This window comes from Panthera leo, chromosome C1, assembly GCF_018350215.1.
Source record: "Panthera leo isolate Ple1 chromosome C1, P.leo_Ple1_pat1.1, whole genome shotgun sequence".
NCBI classification, from domain to species: Eukaryota; Metazoa; Chordata; class Mammalia; order Carnivora; family Felidae; genus Panthera; species Panthera leo.
In genome coordinates, this window is record NC_056686.1 from 173,358,000 (window position 1) to 173,380,162 (window position 22,163).

General features: G+C 39.1%; 1 long non-coding RNA gene across 1 annotated transcript in view; it reads left to right on the forward strand.

The window, feature by feature from the left end:
* The first annotated feature begins 5,205 nt into the window (after positions 1 to 5,205).
* Positions 5,206 to 22,163, forward strand: part of LOC122226371 — a 220,068-nt gene continuing 203,110 nt past the window's right edge. The window contains exon 1 of the long non-coding RNA XR_006205599.1: positions 5,206 to 5,353. This is a non-coding gene — a long non-coding RNA (uncharacterized LOC122226371). The remainder of the gene's footprint in view (positions 5,354 to 22,163) is intronic.

A 22,163-nucleotide genomic window follows, 5' to 3' on the forward strand; every position in this document is an offset into this window, starting at 1 on the left:
CTTTGAAATTCAAACAGCTGTTTCAGTAGAGGGGGCAGCTAAGAGAGGAAGTGAAAACGGTGTATATAAAGAATACTTACCATCTTTTGCTTGTTTATTTTTCCTGAAAATGGGAACAAAGAAATGGGGCATTTTGTTGTTGTTGTTATTGTTGATGGAAATGATCCACAGGGAGGAAAACATGATGCAAGAGAGAGGAGAATGGTAAAAAGTGGTGTTTATAGTTGTAAGAGAAATGAGAACAAATACTCAGGTGGCCCACTGGGACTTTTTATCACTTTAATAAAATGAAAAATATAGTTTGGGCTTAAGGACCTGCAAATTGGTAGATTTAATGGTGGAAGATGTGAAATTTCTCCTTAAAATTTTATATTTTCTAAGTGAAAATGAAAGCAAGGCAATAAGTTAAGAGTAAGGTAGTAATAATAGGGTTTTGAAATTGAGAGAAAAAAGGGGTGAAATAATAATTTTGGCAGAAGGAAATGTGAATTAATTAAAGAAATGTCGTACAGTCACCAGACAGCCCTAACAGACCACTTGGGGTTTGTGGTTGTAAATTATGTAGGCTAGTATAAGTTTGCTTTTCTTCAGCTACGCTCAGTTACCTAGCTAGCTTCAGGGGTAGAATTGTTACTGGGATGCTTGGTTCTTGTCCCAGATGCACCAAAGAATTGGAGCCCAGAGACCAGAATGGGGAGATAGATTTCATTGAGTAGATAAGTATAGGACACTTTCAAGAGAGAAAGCGGGCCACTGCCAGAGCAAGAGTGGCAATGGCCTCAAGAAGCTCTAGCCACATCCTTTTAAGCCTGCTTTCTACATGTTATTGGCTTTGATTGACATTTTTGATTGACAGCTGGTGGTTATATAATATTTTGGCTACTGCACATGCACCTACCCATGATGCATTCTGTTATGATTGTATTTATTTATGTATTGTATAATTACGAGTTTCTAATGCTTTTGCTGTGACCTTAAAATAACTTAAGGGCAAGTTGTATTCTTTGTGCATGTGCTCAGCTCTTGGAAGACCCCGTGGGCTTTTGAGCCAGCTCTGTGGCTCGCCCTTTCCTGTTCTGTTAGTCCTTAGAGGTGGCTCTAAAGGTGTGGCTGTTAACCCTCAAGGGTGGCACCAAGGGTGGCCAGCATCTGCTTTATCCTTCCTCACTCATGCCTAACTAACTGCCTAACATAATGGGTGACTTTTCACAGATGGAGTTTTTCCAGGTGAGATGGATTGAAGTCCAGATAACGGAGATGAAAATCCCAAGGATATGCAAAGAATAGCTAAAATGATGAATCATGGCATCCAAGCGAGGTGGGAAAGAAGTGGGGGAAATCAAGATGGTATTGGAGAATGAAAGGAGGCAGAGCAGCAAACTGAAAATCCTGGTGGAATGAGACTTGCAATGGTGTGACAGTACACAGTTAAGTTTCTTGCAAAATCCTGAAGATGTGACTGTCTTTGGAGAGTGGCTGCCATGGGAAATGACTGTGGCAGCAGAGACCAAATGTGTCAAAAGTCCTGGGATAGGAATGGGATAGACAAGCGTTCATGACCAGAATTAAATATCCTGCCAGCCTAAATGGATGAAAATTGGGATTAGGATTTAATTTAATCTGAAGGAAAGAATCCAGTGTAGAATTTCTTATACACCTGTATACATATGTGCATATATGCATGTGTGTGCATTTCTGAGAAGGGCAGTGGAACTTGGAAAGAGTTGAACGTTTCCCCTTTTAAAAGATTATGTATTTTAAAATTTACACAATTTAAAATATAATTTTTTAATGTTTATTTATATTTGAGAGAGAGAGAGACGATAGACAGAGCATGAGCGGGAGAGAGGCAGAGAGAGAGAGAGAGGGAGATACAGAATCTGAAGCAGGTTCCAGGCTCTGAGCTGTCAGCACAGAACCTGACGCAGAGCTCGAACTCACGAACCACGAGATCATGACCTGAGCCAAAGTCAGACGCTTAACCGACTGAGCTGCCCAGGTGTCCCTAAAATATAATTTTAATCAAAAAGGAAACAAGGCTTTACTGGCTATGCAATGAGTGCAATTTGATGTAGAGCATTAAGATATATAAAGAAAGAACGTCAATTTGATGCAAGCTGGCTAGTCATGGGAGACTTTGAAAAAGAAGCCATGAAGGCAAATTCAGCAATTTCCATCCAAGCATTACCCAGGAGAAAAAGACACTTAGCCAACAGACTTTGAGTATACAGACTCCTGACTCGTTTGGCAAGCCTATCCCTATTTTAAGATGAATTAATCAGCTGTCTGAGCCTAATGCCATTAAAAATTGGATTCATCTAACTTCTTTGTTTTGATTCCACATTTATTAAACAACCTTCTGATTATTGTCCTTCCATGTTTTTGCCTACAAGGACAAAATGTGTTGTTCATATGAGCTTCAAAAATTTTAGTTCCTATAACAATTATTTCACAACGTAAATTAAGTCACATTCTGGTTTTATTTACCTCAGGAGCTTGGATAATGTGAGCTTGTTCTTGCGAAGTGGATTTGCTTTTGGTATGCTGACAAAATCAAGTTATGAGACATATAAAGCTGCAGGCCAATTCACGGGCCACAGTGAATCTACCCAGGTAATGAATATTACCCTGTGTGGCCTCTTGAGAGGAAGCCAGCCTTGCTTCTGGCAAACTCCCCTGCAATCACTGTGTACATCATCTACACTTGGAAACCTGGCTCAAACTTTGCCTCTTCTGTGATGCCTTCTCTGGGCTCTCCATCTACTTTCAGCTGTCTGGGAGGAGTGCATTTTAGAGATTACACAGTCAGCGGGGCTCATGGAGACGTTTGCCTGCTCACAAGCAAAAGTTCCTCGGGAGTCACTTTAGATTTCTTCCTCTAGGAAGAATGTGTGACTGGTTGATGTCTGTCCTTAGAATCCCCTGAGCAAGTTATGTCTTCACACTTTTGGTCAGGAGGAGAAGGCTTTAATTACATCCTTCCTTATTCAAATACGGTATTCCAAGATTCTTGCAGGCCCTGCATGCAAGTTTTCCTATTATAGAGATGGAGTAATTTATGGCCGGGGCAAGAATACACATCGGGATTTTTTTGTGTTAATGAAAATAGAAATTTTGATCACTAGCATGTACTAGGGTGCTAAAATGGAAATATTTGCCACCTAGTCCTCAATGAAAGTACAGCTATGGTACTTGATATTCCAGGGAATCATTTATGTCAGTATATGTAAGTCAGGGTGACAACAGAGTTTGTCATGTAAACTAGGACACTTTTGAGAATGAAAGTGTACACTATAAAGTATGCCAGAACAGGTATAAATTAGAACTGTCTGGGGGTAAACAGAAAGGTATGGTTACCCTATATGGAGGCTGCGCTGAGGATGAGCCCGTATAGGTCAGTATAACCATACTGTTTGTTAACAGCCATTATCTGCTAAATTGATTAGTGATTTTGACAATATCATGTGCTATACTAGTTGAAAAACATTAAAAAAATTTTCTTAATGTTTATTTATTTTTGACAGAGAAAGAGAGAGAGACAGAGAGAGACAGAGCATGAGTGGGGGAGGGGCAGAGAGAGAGGGAGACACAGAATCTGAAGCAGGCTCCAGGCTCTGAGCTGTCAGCACAGAGCCCCACGTGGGGCTTGAACTCACAGACTGTGAGATCATGACCTGAGCGGAAGTCGGATGCTCAACTGACTGAGCCACCCAGGCGCCCCAAAAAACATTTTAAAAAGATCACCCCAGAATGTAAAAATAAAAAGGATTTAAAAATTTATACCTGAAAACTTGCTTTGGTAGTGAGAGAATAAAGCCCAAGGGAGATTATTTTAAGCAAAAAAAAGTAGAGGATAGTTTATTCAGCATAAAGGATCTCATTTGATTATAAATACTATATTTTATATTTATATTTTATATTTTTAATTACCAGGAGAGAGATTATATTACACAGAAAAGTTACATTGAAATTATGGCACTTTAGGGGAGACGCTTTTCATTTATATATATTTTTTTATTTTCAGAGGAAAGGAATAAAAAAATTCTAAAATTCTGAAGTAGCATATTACAAGCATATTCCATATAATTTGTCATCTTTTTAGTCATCTTTTTAAATAATTCCATAGAATTTCATTAAGAAAACTGTAATTCCTTAAAGGATTAAAGGAATGGCTAATTTAATTATAGATTTTTTGGTAAAATTCTGTATTTATCTAGGAAATTAGACTTTTATATATACCTATTTTTTCAATTATTTAATTTTTTTTTTGTAATTTACATCCAACTTAGTTAGCATATGATGATTTCAGGAGTAGATTCCTTAATGCCCCTTATCCATTTAGCCCATCCCCCCTCCCACAACCCCTCCAGCAACCCTCTGTTCCGCATATTTAAGTCTCTCTCCCGTTTTTGCCCGCATCCCTGTTTTTATTTTATTTTTGCTTCCCTTCCCTTATGTTCATCTGTTTTGTATTTTGAAGTCCTCATACGAGTGAAGTCATATATTTGCCTTTCTCTGACTAGTCAGTTACGAAATTAGACTTTTAATTTAGGTTTTCAAATACGTTTGCATAGATATCTAAAGCTGTGTCTGTTATGAGACTTTATTTTCTGCTGACCTTGTTGCCACGTTCTGTCCACGAGTGTGTAGAAGCGCCTGCGACCCCGTGGTGGTCCCTGCCCACCCGGCGCGGCGTCCCCGGGGCTGCAGCGGGTCCTGGGGGCGGGCTTCCGCTCCGGCTTCGGGAGGGAGCCCCCAGCAGGCTCGGAGGGCGCCCGCACCTCGCGCCGGTCCGCCAGCACGTGCCGAGAGGCCGCCGGTTGGGGGCTGGAGCGGCCGGTCCACCTGAGGTTCCTCCTGGTTCACAGCAGCGTCCCGCTCTTCCCTTTCAGTCTCTGTGGGATCTCAGTGCCGGTGGAGACCAGGCGTGACCCTCCGTGGCGGGGCGGCTCAGGGAGATGGGGCCGTGGGCGCACAGAACTTCCTCCCCGGCGCCCCCCGCGTCGCACCCGCGGAGCCAGCTCCCTCGTGGCTGCTCTGGGGTGGCAGTGGCCACACGGCGCAGAGCTGGCAGAGGTGGGTTGAGATAAGACACCTCTCCAGAGGCTGGGGGTCAGCCCTGGGATCAATAACGGCGGAAGTGTGGCTTCCCGCGCCCAGGAGGCTGTCTCCGTCTGGTTAGAGAAGGTTGCGAGGCGAGGTGGCCACCGACAGGAGTGGCTCCAGTGACAGCCGCAGACTTCACCAGAGCTGGCTGGCCAGTGCTCCCGGAGGGTATGATACTGAGGGCAGCCAGGTTTTCAACGCGAGCCGCCAGCAGAAGCTTCTCCCAGGTCCTCTTGAGATTTATGAGGTAATGCCGTTACTTTTCCTTTTGTAGACGATGGTTTCGTTTGGAAGTCAAGGTTTGTGCCACCCAAATGGGTTCCTGATGAAAGGAATTTGAGGGCATCCTGCTCCGTTATTTGCAGGACATCAAGGGCTCTGGACGTTGTGAAGGTTTTCTGTGAAGTTATAGGAATCCAGAATAACACCTGTATGGATGCCTCTCTGTGTAGTGTGGAAAGGCTTGGTGGCATTTATCTTGAGAGGATTGGTTGTGAGAGTTATTAATATTGTTCAGCAACATTAACTGCTTCTCTGGAACTGAAGAAGATTGTATTTATACACCCTTTTAATGTTAGATGTGGCTTGTAACAAAAAATAATACAGATAAGGAGGTTAAAAATATGGGTGTCTATTTCATTTATAATTTTAAAAATTTATTTATTTATTTTGGGAGAGAGGGGTGGGGAGCAGAAGTCAGGGAGGGGCAGAGAGAGAGAGAATCCCAAGCAGGCTCCGCACTGTCAGCACAGAGCCCAAAGTGGGGCTCAAACCCACACACCTTGAGAACATGACCCGAGTGCAGAGTGCAAGTTGGATGCTTAACCGACTGAGCCACACAGGCGTCCCTCATTATTTTTATAACATGGTGACCTCTGAAGTTGCTCAAAAGGGTAAATAAATTTTCAGGGAGGAAACTGAGAGGCAGCTCTAGAAAAATCTGCACTTACAGGTTTGAATATTCTTTTTACCTTTTATTTATAGTTTATGCTTTGAAAACATTGATTTCTATGTCTGAGGTGTTTTACTTTGCTGTGGGAGAAATGCTATATAGTCACGGAAACCCTTTATAAATCTCTGTTGTGGCTACTCAATGATGAATGGCAATCTCTTTGAGATGACCCCAAGTCTCCATCTCCCAGTAAATGTTGTCTGTCAATTCCAAACATCTTCAAAATTTAGTTATGATCCATCTTTATTCTGGATGCTATAACAAAATACTAGAGACTAGGTGCCTTATAAATAACAGGAATTTATGTCTTACCATTCTAGAGGCTGGAAATTCAACATCAGGGGGCCAGCATGGTTGAATTATATGGTCAGGACCCTCTTCTGGGTTGCAAACTGATACTTTTTATATCTTCACTTGACAAGAGAGTGAGCTAGTTCTTTGGGACTCTTTTTATAAGGACACTAATCCCGTTTATGAAAGTCCACCCTTATGACCTAATTACCTTCCAAAGGCCCCATTTCCAGAAACTACCACATTAGGATTAGGGTTCCAACATTTGAATTTGGTTGGGGGAGGGGCACAAACATTCAGATGCATTGCCACATCCAGACATTCTTGTATGATGAAATAATAAACAGGTCACTAGGAATAATTTTATGTGCTTTTTCCTACTATAAAAATAAAACATTGTCTGTAGCTTATTCAATAACTACAAAAAGAATAAGAGAAATCGTAAGTGTGGTTCTCAAAGGTGGAAAACAATTTCTCTAGAAGTTGATAATGGTATCTTGAAAACCAGATACGACTATTGGAACCCAGATTCAATTTTATTAAGCTTTGTCTATGTAGGAAAATATTAGTTACTCTTGGCAGCAAATTACTGTGTATTCTAACAGTTCTTGAAGCAGCTACACTCTTGTACACTCTTGTATCTAATTAAGCGGTTTTTTCTCTTTTACTGAGAACTTATTACTTCTCAGATATTGTTCTGATGCTCTACATGTAAAACTCAGCTTGTGCTTATAGCTGTGATGTAGGTGCGATTATTATCTTAATTTTAAAGAAAAATAACCAGAAGAACAAGAAAATAATTCATCTTTTATTATTTAGTTAATAACTGGAAGCACTAAGATTTGTACCTTGCATCTTCGGAGATTTTTATATTAACCACTACACTGTGGTTATTTATTTAAATTATGGCAAGTGGCAGCAATATGTCTGAGATGATTCCAAGCTCCTAGCCTACAGCCTTGCACACAAAGACAGCCTAATATTTGTTTGCTATGTCCTTGTGTTTAAACAATGTAGAGCACTCTCCTTATTTGTACTAACCAAAAGTTACATAGCAACAAGAAAATATATATTTTATCTCCTTCATTTCGATGAAATTAAAAATAGTAGAATCGGGGTGCCTGCAGTGGCTCAGTCAGGTAAGTAGATGACTCTGGTTTTTGGCTCAGGTCATGGTCTCACCTGGTGGTTTGTGAGATTAAGCCCCATGTCTCGCTCTGTGCTAACAGCATGAAGCCTGCTTGAGATTCTCTCTCTCCCTCTCTCTCTCTCTGCCCCTCTCCTACTGAAGCTCTCTCTTCAAAATAAATTAATAAACATAAAAAAATAAAAATAGTAGAATTACTCATCTGTGCACACAGAAAATTGGAAATTTATAAAATTAGGAAGCAATAATTCTGCACAAGTATAGCCCATCTTAGCCCATTTTCAAGGTTATAAAGATTTTACTCAGAGCAGAAAAAAGTATCCTCAAAGATGCTGTGCTTTATCTTTTATGTTCCTAATGTTTCTCAAGAGGTATACTTTTATAACTGTGGATCAAGCAATACCTATTGTGTAATACTGAGATAGACAGCAGTCATGCCTTTATTGTGTTTCACAGTGTATTATTTGGGGATTAAAGTGGAAAAAATCCAGATGGCTGACATAATTTGGGTGATTTTTCACTGTTGAATAGACATTACTGATACATAACATTGAAAGCCAATTTTTCAAAAAAAAACCTTTGGAACAATCTCTATCAAAGGGAATTGTGCCATAGCTAGTTCACTTTCCCAGAGAAAACAAGATGTAATCAGAATATGTTCTATCTTACTTACTGATTCTTTCATTTGCTTGGGATGCACGTAGATTCCTCCCCACCCAGCTTTACTGAGGTATAACTGACAAATAAAAACTGTGTATACTTACTCTGTAGTGATTGATTACTACAATCAAACACATCCATCACCTCACATGGTTACCTTTGTGTCTCTGTGTGGTAACACTTAAGATCTCTGTTAGCAAATTTCAAGTATATTATGCAGTGTTAATTATATTCACCATGCTGTACATTAGATCTTCAGAACCTGTTCATCTTATATTTGAAAGTTTTTACACTTTGACTAACATCTCTCTCTTTTCTCCCTCCCCCACTCAACCCCTTGGCAACCATCACTCTACTCTCTGATTCTGAGTTCAACTTTTTTAGATTCTACATAGGAGATTATGTATTTTTATGTAGTTTTTAATATATACAAATTCAACTTGTGAAGCAAATATGTTAAAAACAGAAATAGACATTAAAAATTGAGGGAAATATTTTGGAAGTAGAATTCTTATTTGTTTAAGCGAATTGTCAAATGAAAATTAAACCCTGGGTTAAAACCTTCAAGATAGCAACTTGTAGAATTGTGTGTACAACTTCAATGGCAGTCAGTCCCTTCTTTGAGGCTAATTTTTTTGGTGAGATATTTCAGAAGCTCTAGCTTCAGCAGGAATGTGTAAACATAATTGTAAAGTGGCAAAAAGTCTTTTTTTTTTTTTATTATTTTTTTTTATTTTTTAATATATGAAATTTACTGTCAAATTGGTTTCCATACAACACCCAGTGCTCATCCCAAAAGGTGCCCTCCTCAATACCCATCACCCACCCTGCCCTCCCTCCCACCCTGCCCTCCCTCCCACCCCCCATCAACCCTCAGTTTGTTCTCAGTTTTTAACAGTCTCTTATGCTTTGGCTCTCTCCCACTCTAACCTCTTTTTTTTTTTTTTTTTCCTTCCCCTCCCCCATGGGTTTCTGTTATGTTTCTCAGGATCCACATAAGAGTGAAACCATATGGTATCTGTCTTTCTCTGTATGGCTTATTTCACTTAGCATCACACTCTCCAGTTCCATCCATGTTGCTACAAAAGGCCATATTTCATTTTTTCTCATTGCCACGTAGTATTCCATTGTGTATATAAACCACAGTTTCTTTATCCATTCATCAGTTGATGGACATTTAGGCTCTTTCCATAATTTGGCTATTGTTGAGAGTGCCGCTATAAACATTGGGGTACAAGTGCCCCTATGCATCAGTACTCCTGTATCCCTTGGATAAATTCCTAGCAGTGCAATTGCTGGGTCATAGGGTAGGTCTATTTTTAATTTTCTGAGGAACCTCCACACTGCTTTCCAGAGCGGCTGCACCAATTTGCATTCCCACCAACAGTGCAAGAGGGTTCCTGTTTCTCCACATCCTCTCCAGCATCTATAGTCTCCTGATTTCTTCATTTTGGCCACTCTGACTGGCGTGAGGTGGTATCTGAGTGTGGTTTTGATTTGTATTTCCCTGATAAGGAGCGACGTTGAACATCTTTTCATGTGCCTGTTGGCCATCCGGATGTCTTCTTTAGAGAAGTGTCTATTCATGTTTTCTGCCCATTTCTTCACTGGGTTATTTGTTTTTCGGGTGTGGAGTTTGATGAGCTCTTTATAGATTTTGGATACTAGCCCTTTGTCCGATGTGTCATTTGCAAATATCTTTTCCCATTCCGTTGGTTGCCTTTTAGTTTTGTTGGTTGTTTCCTTTGCTGTGCAGAAGCTTTTTATCTTCATAAGGTCCCAGTAATTCACTTTTGCTTTTAATTCCCTTGCCTTTGGGGATGTGCCGAGTAAGAGATTGCTACGGCTGAGGTCAGAGAGGTCTTTTCCTGCTTTCTCCTCTAAGGTTTTGATGGTTTCCTGTCTCACATTCAGGTCCTTTATCCATTTTGAGTTTATTTTTGTGAATGGTGTGAGAAAGTGGTCTAGTTTCAACCTTCTGCATGTTGCTGTCCAGTTCTCCCAGCACCATTTGTTAAAGAGACTGTCTTTTTTCCATTGGATGTTCTTTCCTGCTTTGTCAAAGATGAGTTGGCCATACGTTTGTGGGTCTAGTTCTGGGGTTTCTATTCTATTCCATTGGTCTATGTGTCTGTTTTTATGCCAATACCATGCTGTCTTGATGATGACAGCTTTGTAGTAGAGGCTAAAGTCTGGGATTGTGATGCCTCCTGCTTTGGTCTTCTTCAAAATTACTTTGGCTATTCGGGGCCTTTTGTGTTTCCATATGAATTTTAGGATTGCTTGTTCTAGTTTCGAGAAGAATGCTGGTGCAATTTTGATTGGGATTGCATTGAATGTGTAGATAGCTTTGGGTAGTATTGACATTTTGACAGTATTTATTCTTCCAATCCATGAGCAGGGAATGTCTTTCCATTTCTTTATATCTTCTTCAATTACCTGCATAAGCTTTCTATAGTTTTCAGCATACAGATCTTTTACATCTTTGGTTAGATTTATTCCTAGGTATTTTATGCTTCTTGGTGCAATTGTGAATGGGATCAGTTTCTTCATTTGTCTTTCTGTTGCTTCATTGTTAGTGTATAAGAATGCAACTGATTTCTGCACATTGATTTTGTATCCTGCAACTTTGCTGAATTCATGTATCAGTTCTAGCAGACTTCTGGTGGAGTCTATCGGATTTTCCATGTATAATATCATGTCATCTGCAAAAAGCGAAAGCTTGACTTCATCTTTGCCAATTTTGATGCCTTTGATTTCCTTTTGTTGTCTGATTGCTGATGCTAGAACTTCCAGCACTATATTAAATAGCAGCGGTGACAGTGGGCATCCCTGTCGTGTTCCTGATCTCAGGGAAAAAGCTCTCAGTTTTTCCCCGTTGAGGATGATGTTAGCTGTGGGCTTTTCATAAATGGCCTTTATGATCTTTAAGTATGTTCCTTCTATCCCGACTTTCTCAAGGGTTTTTATTAAGAAAGGGTGCTGGATTTTGTCAAAGGCCTTTTCTGCATCGATTGACAGGATCATATGGTTCTTCTCTTTTTTTTTGTTAATGTGATGTATCACGTTGATCGATTTGCGAATGTTGAACCAGCCCTGCATCCCAGGAATGAATCCCACTTGATCATGGTGAATAATTCTTTTTATATGCTGTTGAATTCGATTTGCTAGTATCTTATTAAGAATTTTTGCATCCATATTCATCAGGGATATTGGCCTGTAGTTCTCTTTTTTTACTGGGTCTCTGTCTGGTTTAGGAATCAAAGTAATACTGGCTTCATAGAATGAGTCTGGAAGTTTTCCTTCCCTTTCTATTTCTTGGAATAGCTTGAGAAGGATAGGTATTATCTCTGCTTTAAATGTCTGGTAGAACTCCCCTGGGAAGCCATCTGGTCCTGGACTCTTATTTGTTGGGAGATTTTTGATAACCGATTCAATTTCTTCGCTGGTTATGGGTCTGTTCAAGCTTTCTATTTCCTCCTGATTGAGTTTTGGAAGAGTGTGGGTGTTTAGAAATTTGTCCATTTCTTCCAGGTTGTCCAATTTGCTGGCATATAATTTTTCATAGTATTCCCTGATAATTGTTTGTATCTCTGAGGGATTGGTTGTAATCATTCCATTTTCATTCATGATTTTATCTATTTGGGTCATCTCCCTTTTCTTTTTGAGAAGCCTGGCTAGAGGTTTGTCAATTTTGTTTATTTTTTCAAAAAACCAACTCTTGGTTTCGTTGATCTGCTCTACAGTTTTTTTAGATTCTATATTGTTTATTTCTGCTCTGATCTTTATGATTTCTCTTCTTCTGCTGGGTTTAGGCTGCCTTTGCTGTTCTGCTTCTATTTCCTTTAGGTGTGCTGTTAGATTTTGTATTTGGGATTTTTCTTGTTTCTTGAGATAGGCCTGGATTGCAATGTATTTTCCTCTCAGGACTGCCTTCGCTGCATCCCAAAGCGTTTGGATTGTTGTATTTTCATTTTCGTTTGTTTCCATATATGTTTTAATTTCTTCTCTAATTGCCTGGTTGACCCACTCATTCGTTAGTAGGGTGTTCTTTAACCTCCATGCTTTTGGAGGTTTTCCAGACTTTTTCCTGTGGTTGATTTCAAGCTTCATAGCATTGTGGTCTGAAAGTATGCATGGTATAATTTCAATTCTTGTAAACTTATGAAGGGCTGTTTTGTGACCCAGTATATGATCTATCTTGGAGAATGTTCCATGTGCACTCGAGAAGAAAGTATATTCTGTTGCTTTGGGATGCAGAGTTCTAAATATATCTGTCAAGTCCATCTGATCCAATGTATCATTCAGGGCCCTTGTTTCTTTATTGACTGTGTGTCTAGATGATCTATCCATTTCTGTAAGTGGGGTGTTAAAGTCCCCTGCAATGACCACATTCTTATCAATAAGGTTGCTTATGTTTATGAGTAATTGTTTTATATATCTGGGGGCTCGGGTATTTGGCGCATAGACATTTATAATAGTTAGCTCTTCCTGGTGGATAGACCCTGTGATTATTATATAATGCCCTTCTTCATCTCTTGTTACAGCCTTTAATTTAAAGTCTAGTTTGTCTGATATAAGTATGGCTACTCCAGCTTTCTTTTGGCTTCCAGGAGCATGATAAATAGTTCTCCATCCCCTCACTCTCAATCTAAAGGTGTCCTCAGGTCTAAAATGAGTCTCTTGTAGACAGCAAATAGATGGGTCTTGTTTTTTTATCCATTCTGATACCCTCTGTCTTTTAGTTGGCGCATTTAATCCATTTACATTCAGTGTTATTATAGAAAGATACGGGTTTAGAGTCATTGTGATGTCTGTATGTTTTATGCTTGTAGTGATGTCTCTGGTACTTTGTCTCACAGGATCCCCCTTAGGATCTCTTGTAGGGCTGGTTTCGTGGTGACAAATTCCTTCAGTTTTTGTTTGTTTGGGAAGACCTTTATCTCTCCTTCTATTCTAAATGACAGACTTGCTGGATAAAGGATTCTCGGCTGCATATTTTTTCTGTTTAGCACACTGTAGATATCGTGCCAAGCCTTTCTGGCCTGCCAAGTTTCAAAGGAGAGATCAGTCACGAGTCTTATAGGTCTCCCTTTATATGTGAGGGCATGTTTATCCCTTGCTGCTTTCAGAATTTTCTCTTTGTCCTTGTATTTTGCCAGTTTCACTATGATATGTCGTGCAGAAGATCGATTCAAGTTACGTCTGAAGGGAGTTCTCTGTGCCTCTTGGATTTCAATGCCTTTTTCCTTCCCCAGTTCAGGGAAGTTCTCAGCTATAATTTGTTCAAGTACCCCTTCAGCACCCTTCCCTCTCTCTTCCTCCTCTGGGATACCAATTATGCGTATATTATTTTTTTTTAGTGTATCACTTAGTTCTCTAATTTTCCCCTCATACTCCTGGATTTTTTTATCTCTCTTTCTTTCAGCTTCCTCTTTCTCCATAACTTTATCTTCTAGTTCACCTATTCTCTCCTCTGCCTCTTCAAGCCGAGCCATCGTGGATTCCATTTTGTTTTGCAATTCGTTTAAAGCGTTTTTCAACTCCTCGTGACTGTTCCTTAGTCCCTCGATCTTTGTGGCAAGAGATTCTCTGCTGTCCTGTATACTGTTTTCAAGCCCAGCGATTAATTTTATGACTATTATTCTAAATTCACTTTCTGTTATATTATTTAAATCCTTTTTGATCAGTTCATTAGCTGTTGTTATTTCCTGCAGATTCTTCTGAGGGGAATTCTTCCGTTTGGTCATTTTGGAGAGTCCCTGGCGTGGTGAGGACCTGCAGTGCACTTCCCCTGTGCTGTGGTGTATAACTGGAGTTAGTGGGCGGGGCCGCAGTCCGACCCGATGTCTGCCCCCAGCCCACTGCTGGGGCCACAGTCAGACTGGTGTGTGCCTTCTCTTCCCCTCTCCTAGGGGTGGGATTCACTGTGGGGTGGCGTGTCCCGTCTGGGCTACTTGCACACTGCCAGGCTTGTGTTGCTGGGGATCTGGCGTATTAGCTGGGGTGGGTGGGCAAGGTGCACGGGGGCTGGAGGGGCAGGCTTAACTCGCTTCTCCTTAGGTGATCCACTTCAGGAGGAGCCCTGTGGCAGCGGGAGGGAGTCAGATCCGCTGCCGGAGGTTTGGCTCCGCAGAAGCACAGAGTTGGGTGTTTGCGCGGAGCGAGCAAGTTCCCTGGCAGGAACTGGTTCCCTTTGGGATTTTGGCTGGGGGATGGGCGGGGGAGATGGCGCTGGCGCCTTTGTTCCCCGCCAAGCTGAGCTCTGCCGTCCGGGGGCTCAGCAGCTCTCCCTCCCTTTGTCCTCCAGCCTTCCCGCTTTCCGAGCAGAGCTGTTAACTTATGACCTCCCAGACGCTAAGTCGCGCTTGCTGTCGGAACACAGTCCGTCCGGCCCCTCTGCTTTTGCCAGCCAGACTCGGGGGCTCTGCTTGGCCGGCGAGCCGCCCCTCCGCCCCGGCTCCCTCCCCCCAGTCCGTGGAGCGCGCACCGCCTCGCCGCCCTTCCTACCCTCTTCCGTGGGCCTGTGGTCTGCACTTGACTCCGGAGACTCCCTTCTGCTAATCCTCTGGCGGTTTTCTGTGTTCTTTAGGCAGGTGTAGGTGGAATCTAAGTGATCGGCAGGACGCGCTGTGAGCCCCGCGTCCTCCTACGCCGCCATCTTCCGGAACCCTTCGCAAAAAGTCTTTTCAAATATAGAGTGCCTCTTTTTCTTTGTGTATCTGCAGCATCTAGACAAGTACCTGACACAGAGCAGGCTAAACATGAATTATATGTAAAGTGAATGAATTAAATAAGATTTGTCTCTTTTGGATGTTTTAAGCTTTTTTTTTTTTTTCCATAGAGGGATGCATTTTTATTTTTATATCTGTTGCAGTGTATGCTTATCTTTCCTACTAGCCAATGAAATTGTCGTAGATCTTAAATTGTCTAAATCTGGCTTATGGGGGGCAGAGCATGTACTAGAATTTTAACAGGATATGATGAAAATATATGTTTTGTCACTTGATAGAAAGTTTAAATCCCATAAGAGAGTTGGGTTAGATTCAGTGAGACATTATCAGCATTCAAGAGAGCAGAATCTAAATATTATTTTTAGATTTGCATGCAGAAGGGAGAATTAGTCTAGAAAATATGGGAGAAGAAAGGCAAATAAAAATACCTGTCAGTATATATATGCTAATTGTTTAATAAAGTTGAAAAGGAACATATTTTAAATGTATGCATTTCCCTTGCAGTTGACTTAAACCATGTGTTCATCAGACCCATTTCAGACCATTCTGGATATATCTGTTTACTATTCTTTGCACTGGTCCCAAGATAAAACAAAAGTTCATGACAAAGTATAGAAGACAGTGAAATGTAGATGGGGGCAGGAATTTGATGTTGCTTGGGAGTTGAGTACAGCATCCTCTGAGTAGGAAGCCATCTGTGGTTGAACAAGTATTTAATAAGTAGGGAGAGAAGTTGGCAAAAGAACTATCTCTTAATTTCTTTTTGTAACACCAAAATGCCATAAATTATTTTCACTACTGAATTATAATTAGAGTAATATTAAAGAATTCCAGAAAGCGCATACTTTGTAAAAGCTAACCTTAGAAAGTGTACGGGAGGTAAGGAAGATCAGCAGTGTCAGGCAGAGGATGAGAAGAGAATGTTGTTTGGTTGTGAAATATCATCAAAGTGTGTCTGCATTATATTATTTGAAGTACTGAGGATATCTAGAAACCTTGACATGCCATTATTTATTTTCTAAAGCAAAAGCACACCAAAGGCCAAGCATAAATGACTTTTTAATTGATTAATTATTTAGTATTATTTGCCACTACTCCTCTCCATTTACATTTGATCATCACAAACTACCTGCTTACTAATCAAAATGTTCTCTTATTGTTTTATTTACTTTATGGTATGTGTCCAAAGAACAAAATAAAACTTCTTGATACATGTGATCTCTGAAGAGCAATATTTTAGATAATTATTTGTTCTAATATAGCATTCTGTGTTTAAGAACTAATTCTCATTGGTTTGAATATAAATTCTCACTTGTTTATATTTGAAATTCTGTTTGACCATGTTTACTCCTTGGCTTTTGAAAATGTTGACAAATTCTCAATATACATCATTTTGTATTCTCATGGATGAACCACTCTTCTTTCTTAGCAGTTAGCAAAATCTACTTCTATGTGATCAGCCAACTGGCCCTATTGCTGCCTCTGAACTCCGATTTTTAGCAAGTTCCAAGATACTTTGGGGGAAAATTGCAAGTGGAAGAAATATGAGCATTTGTTGAGATTCTCTACTATCTTATTAGAATATCATGTTTCTTGTCTCTTGTGGAGTAGAATTCTCACTTGTGAAAATGTTTCCCATCCAATAATTTTTCAAGGGTCCCAGGAGAATTCCTGGTCAATTAAAACTGAGAACTCTGTTACATAGTCTTCCTGAAGTCCAGGACCTCGCAGAGTGTTTGGGTAAAGAATAACATGCCAAAGTACACATTTTTGTTATTCAGAACAACAAAGTCCACAAAAACTGAAAGAAGTTATTGTCAAAACTTTATATACCTATTTGGCTTTTATTTAAAAATTTTTTTTAATGTTTTTATTTATTTTTGAGAAAGAGAGGGAGACAGAGTACTAGCGAGGGATGGACAGAGAGAGAGGTAGACACAGAATCTGAAGCAGGCTCCAGGCTCTGAGCTGTCAGCACAGAGCCCAATGCGGGGCAGGGCTCGAATTCACAAACTGCAAGATCAGGACCCGAGCCAAAGTCGGATGTTCAACCAACTGAGCCACCCAGGTGCCCATACCTATTTGGCTTTTAAAATTTTTTTTCAACGTTTTTTATTTATTTTTGGGACAGAGAGTCTATTTGGCTTTTAAAGTGCAGTGATTTATTTACCTTAGCCAGCCTGGCAAATTAACCTTACAAATGTAAGACTATTTTCTCTCAACATTCACTCCTATGAGACTATTAACACTCAAATGGGCCCAGGTGTCACCCACATGAAAAATATTCTTGTGTGTACATCTGTAGTCCTTGCATGTGGCCATGTTCTATAAGTTCAGTCCTTATATTATAAAGCCTTATAATGGAATCTAATAATAACTAGTGCCTTATATTTATTTATACAGTGCATTTTTAAATGTTTATTTATCTTTCAGAGAGAGAGAGAGAGAGAGAGAGAGAATGTGCACGCAAGAGGGAGAAGGGCACAGAGAGAGGGGGACACAGAATCTGAAGCAGGCTCCAGGCTCTGAGCTGTCAGTACAGAGCCTGACACAGGGCTCAAACTCACGGACCAGGAGATCGTGACCTGAACTGAAGTCTGATGCTTAACTGACTGAGCCACCCACATGCCCCACAGTGCTTTTGACATTAAAAATTTTTTTCACCTTCAATTTATTTTAATATTAGGATAATGCCTTATGATATTTGAATCATTTTAATTTTCTGTCACTAGAATGCATTAAACAGATTGCAAACCAAATTCTGTAATATTTTTTAAAAAGGCTATATAGCTATGTTAGAAATAACTATATTCCATGTGAAGAAAGTATTGGTTCTACCTTGCTCCAAAGAGCCTGTGCAATATCTGAAATATTGTCATTAGTTCAGGATATCACTCTGTAAGAGCAGCAAATGGAGGCTATCCAGATTAAGCGTATTCTGCAGGGCATTTCTATGAAGAGTAGTTGAAATAGCTTGGAATGGTTATCTGGGAAAAGAAATACTAAGGGCTTCTGTGCAGTACTATAGGAATAAATAAAGACCAGTCGATGGAAGTTAGAAAGAGATGGAATTAAATTTATCTGAAGGAATATATTTATTATACATGCTGTATAATTCTTGCCTAGAGCTTTCACAGAAAATGTTTATTGTCGTAGATGACCAAAAATGAATACATTAAACTTTCTACAAAAGGAGTGCTCTCATCGCCACTGCATGTATAGACAGAGACTGTATAAATTTTGGTTGAAAATGTTGCAGAAAGAATTCCTACATTGTGGGTGATGTTGGATATGTTCCACTTCTTAGTTGCTTTTCATATTTATGTATTTGGAGTTCCATAAATTCTTATCCATATTAAAGAGCCTTATATTGGTGTCTCTATGTTAAAAATAACTTTTACAAGATCAAATTTTCCTTTTAATGTGAAAGGTTTTCCCCTGACTTTGTAGATTTGAAAGTTTAATTTAGACTGAGTATCTTAGGAATTCATAGCCTGGCTTATTCAAAAGGGTCACAACGTCAAAATCACCAGTTCCAGACCATAGAATTCTAAGTTGTTTTCTTGCTAAGCCTCAATGTAACACATGTTTCTAAGTAGGAAATGTCCTTAATTCTGATGAGAATTTTGGATTTCAACTCCATTTCTAGTTTCTGATCTGGTTCCACCTTTGGTTAGTGATGTCAAGACCTAGTCTGATACCACATGGTGCAGCAGTAGCAGTCAACCTTGCTTCTTACCTTGACCTGATTTATAGTTCATGCTTCCCTTCCTGGCTTTGGCAATCCTTCATTATTCACTAAATACAAGCACTCTGTGGTTTTTCCAATACAAGAATAATTGGTGATAAGACCTAAAGGGACATGAGGAAGGGGGCAATACAGTATGGGGTGAGGCAGGATCCTCCAATACTGCCTTTCCTGTGCCTTATTCTCAGTGTCTTGCTCTCATCCTTTTGTTACCTTCAGAAAATCTTTTATAATACTACTGAGACCACACATTCCTGGACATATAAACACCATATTAACAAATATCTCTGTAATATATTCTCCAAGACAGTATTTGGATATTTCCAAGTCATCTGACTTGGAATATGCTAGCTTTTGTTCATTCCTTATTTGCACGTGTGGGAAGCTCAATTTCTCCATGCAAGATGTCTGTAGTTTTTCTTTTTTTCTTTTTTAAAAATAGACTTTATTTTTTAGAGCAGTTTTAGGTTTACAGCAAAATTGAGCGGGAGGTGCAATATTTCCCTCCTACTTCCTGCCCTTATACATGTGTAGCCTCATCTATTATCAACATCCCCCACCTGCACATCATTATCATGCAGATTGCATAGTTTACATTAGGGTTCACTCTTAGGGTTGTACACCCCATGAGTTTTGACAAATTTATAATGACCTGTATCTACTGTTATGGTATCTTACAGAATAGTTTCATTGCCCTAAACATCCTCTGTGCTCCACATATTTAATTCTTCCTCTTTTCAACCCCCTGGTAACCTCTGATACCATTACTGTCTCCATACTTGTGCCTGTTCCAGTATGCCATACAGTTGGAATCATCCAGAATGTAGCCTTTTCAGATTGGCTGCTTTCATGTAGTAATACACATTTAAGTTTCCTCTATGTCTTTTCATGGTTTGATATGCATTTCTTTTCAGTGCTGAAAAATATTCTGTTGTCTGATTCTACTACAGTTCATCCATTCACCTACTGAAGGATATCTTGTTTGCTTTCATGTTTGGCAAAATTATGAATAAAGCTGCTATAGACATATATGTGCAGATTTTTGCATGAACGTAACTTTCACCTCCTTTGGAAAATACTAAAGAGAATGATTGCATAGTTAGAGTATGTTTAACTTTATAAAAAAAAGTCTCAAAATCCTTCCAATGTGTGGCTCTATCATTTTGCACTTCCACCAGGAATGAAATAAAGTTCCTGTTGCTCCATATCCTTTCCAGCATTTGGTGGTGTTAGTTCTGGATTTCAGCTATTCTATTAAGTGTGTAGCAGTATCTTACTGTTTCAATCTGCATTTTCCTAGGACAGATGATGTGGAACACCTTTACATATGCCTGTTTGCCATTGGTATGTCTTTTTTGGTAAGGCATCTGTTACAGTCTTCAGACTATTTTTAAATCAGATTGGTTGTTTACTTATCATTGAATTTGAAGTATTCTCTGTATGTTTTAGATAACAGTCTTTTATCAGTGTGTCGTTTGCAAATATTTTCTCTCATTAGGTGTTTTGTCTTCTCTTTACAATGCCTTTGACAGCAGAAACTGTCAATTTTAATGAAGTCTTCTTATCAGTTCTCTCACGGATCATGTCTTTGGTGTTGTGTTCAAAAATTTAACTTAAAAAGTCATTGCCAAACCCAAGATCATTTAGATTTTCTCCTATGTTATCTACTAAGAATTTTATGGTTTTGCATTTTACAGTTAGATTTATGCTTCATTTTGAGTTAATTTTTGTGAAGGGTGTAAAGTCCGTGTCTAGATTTTTGTGTGTGTGGATGTCCACTTGTTCCAGCACCGTTTTCTGTAAAGACTATCTTTCTCCATTGTATTTCCTTTGCTCCTTTGTTGAAGATCAGTTGACTGTATTTATATAGGCCTTTTTATGGGCTTTCTATTTCTGTTCCATCGATCTGTTTTTTCTATTCTTTCAACAATACCATATTCTCTTCATTACTGTAGCTTTTATAGTAAACTTGAAATCACATAGTGTCAATCCTTCAATATTGTGTTGTCTATTCTTTTGCCAACTTCATACAAACTTTAGAATCAGCTTGTTGACATTCACAAAATAACTTTCTGGGATTTTGATTAAGATCAAAATGGAAAGACTGGCATATTGATAATTTTAAGTTTTCCTACCCATGAACATGGAATGTGTTTCTATTTATTTATATCTTTGATTTATTTCATCAGAATTTTGTAGTTTTTCTCATACAGATTTGTGCATGTTTTGTTAGATTTATAACTTAGTATGTATTTCATTTTGGGGAGTGTTGATGTAAATAGAATTGTTTTTAATTGCCAATTCCAGTTGTTCATTGTTGGTTTATAGGACAGTGTTGACTCTTGTGTATTAACCTTGTATTTTGCAATCTTGCTGTTTATTAGTTTCAGGAAGTTTTTTTTTTGTTTTTGTTTGTTTTTTTTCTTCAAGATTTTCTACATAGACAGTCATCTCATCTGCAAACAAACACAGTTGTTTCTTCCTTCTACAACAGTGTACCTTTTATTTCCTTTTCTTATTACATTAGTTAGGACTTCCAGTACAATGTTGAAACAGAGCGCTGAGAAGAGACTTTGCTTTGTTCGTGATCTTAGTGAGAAATTTTATAGTTTTTCACCATTAGGTATGATGTTAGCTGCAGGCTTTTAAAAATAGATATTCTTTATGAGGTTCAGAAGGGTTCTCTTATCTCCCTAGTGCCAATAATTTTTATCATGAATGGCTGTTGGGTTTTGTCATATACTTTTTCTGCAGGTATTCATATGTTCTTATTTTTCTTCTTAGCTTGTTGATGTGATATATTTATTAATTGATTTTGGACTATTTCAGCAGCTTTGAATAATTCTTTTTATACATTGTCAGATTTGATTTATGTTGAGGGTTTTGCATTTATGTTTCTGATAAATATTGGCTTATAGTTTTATTGTAATGTCATTGTCTGGTTTTGATGTTGGAGTAATTCTGGACTCTAGATTGAGTTTGGAAGTGTTACATCTATCTTTAAAAAACAATTGTAGAGAATTGGTATAATCTCTTCCTTAAATGTTTAATAGAATTCACAAATGAACCCATCTAGTGGGTGTTGGTCCTTTCTGTTTTGGAAGGTTATTAATTATTGATTCAACTTATTTAATAGAAATAAGCCTATTCAGGAGTGCCTGGGTGGCTCAGTCAGTTAAGTGGCTGACTCTTGACTTCAGGTCATGATCTCAAGGTTCATGAGGTCAGCCCTGTGTTGGGCTCTGCTATGACAGTGCAGAGCCTGCTTGGGATTCTCTGTCTTTGCCACTCCCCCACACTCTCTTTCTCTCTCTCTCTTACATTAAATAAATAAACTTTAAAAAGTAAAGAAATAAGCCTATTCAGATTGTCTTTTTCTCCTTGTATGAGTTTTGGCAGGTTGTCTTTCAAGAATCGATCCATTTCATCTTGGTCATTAAATTTATGGGCGTAGAGTTGTTCATAATATTCTTTTAGTATCATTTTGATATCCATGGTATTAGTATTTATGTCCCTTCTTTCATT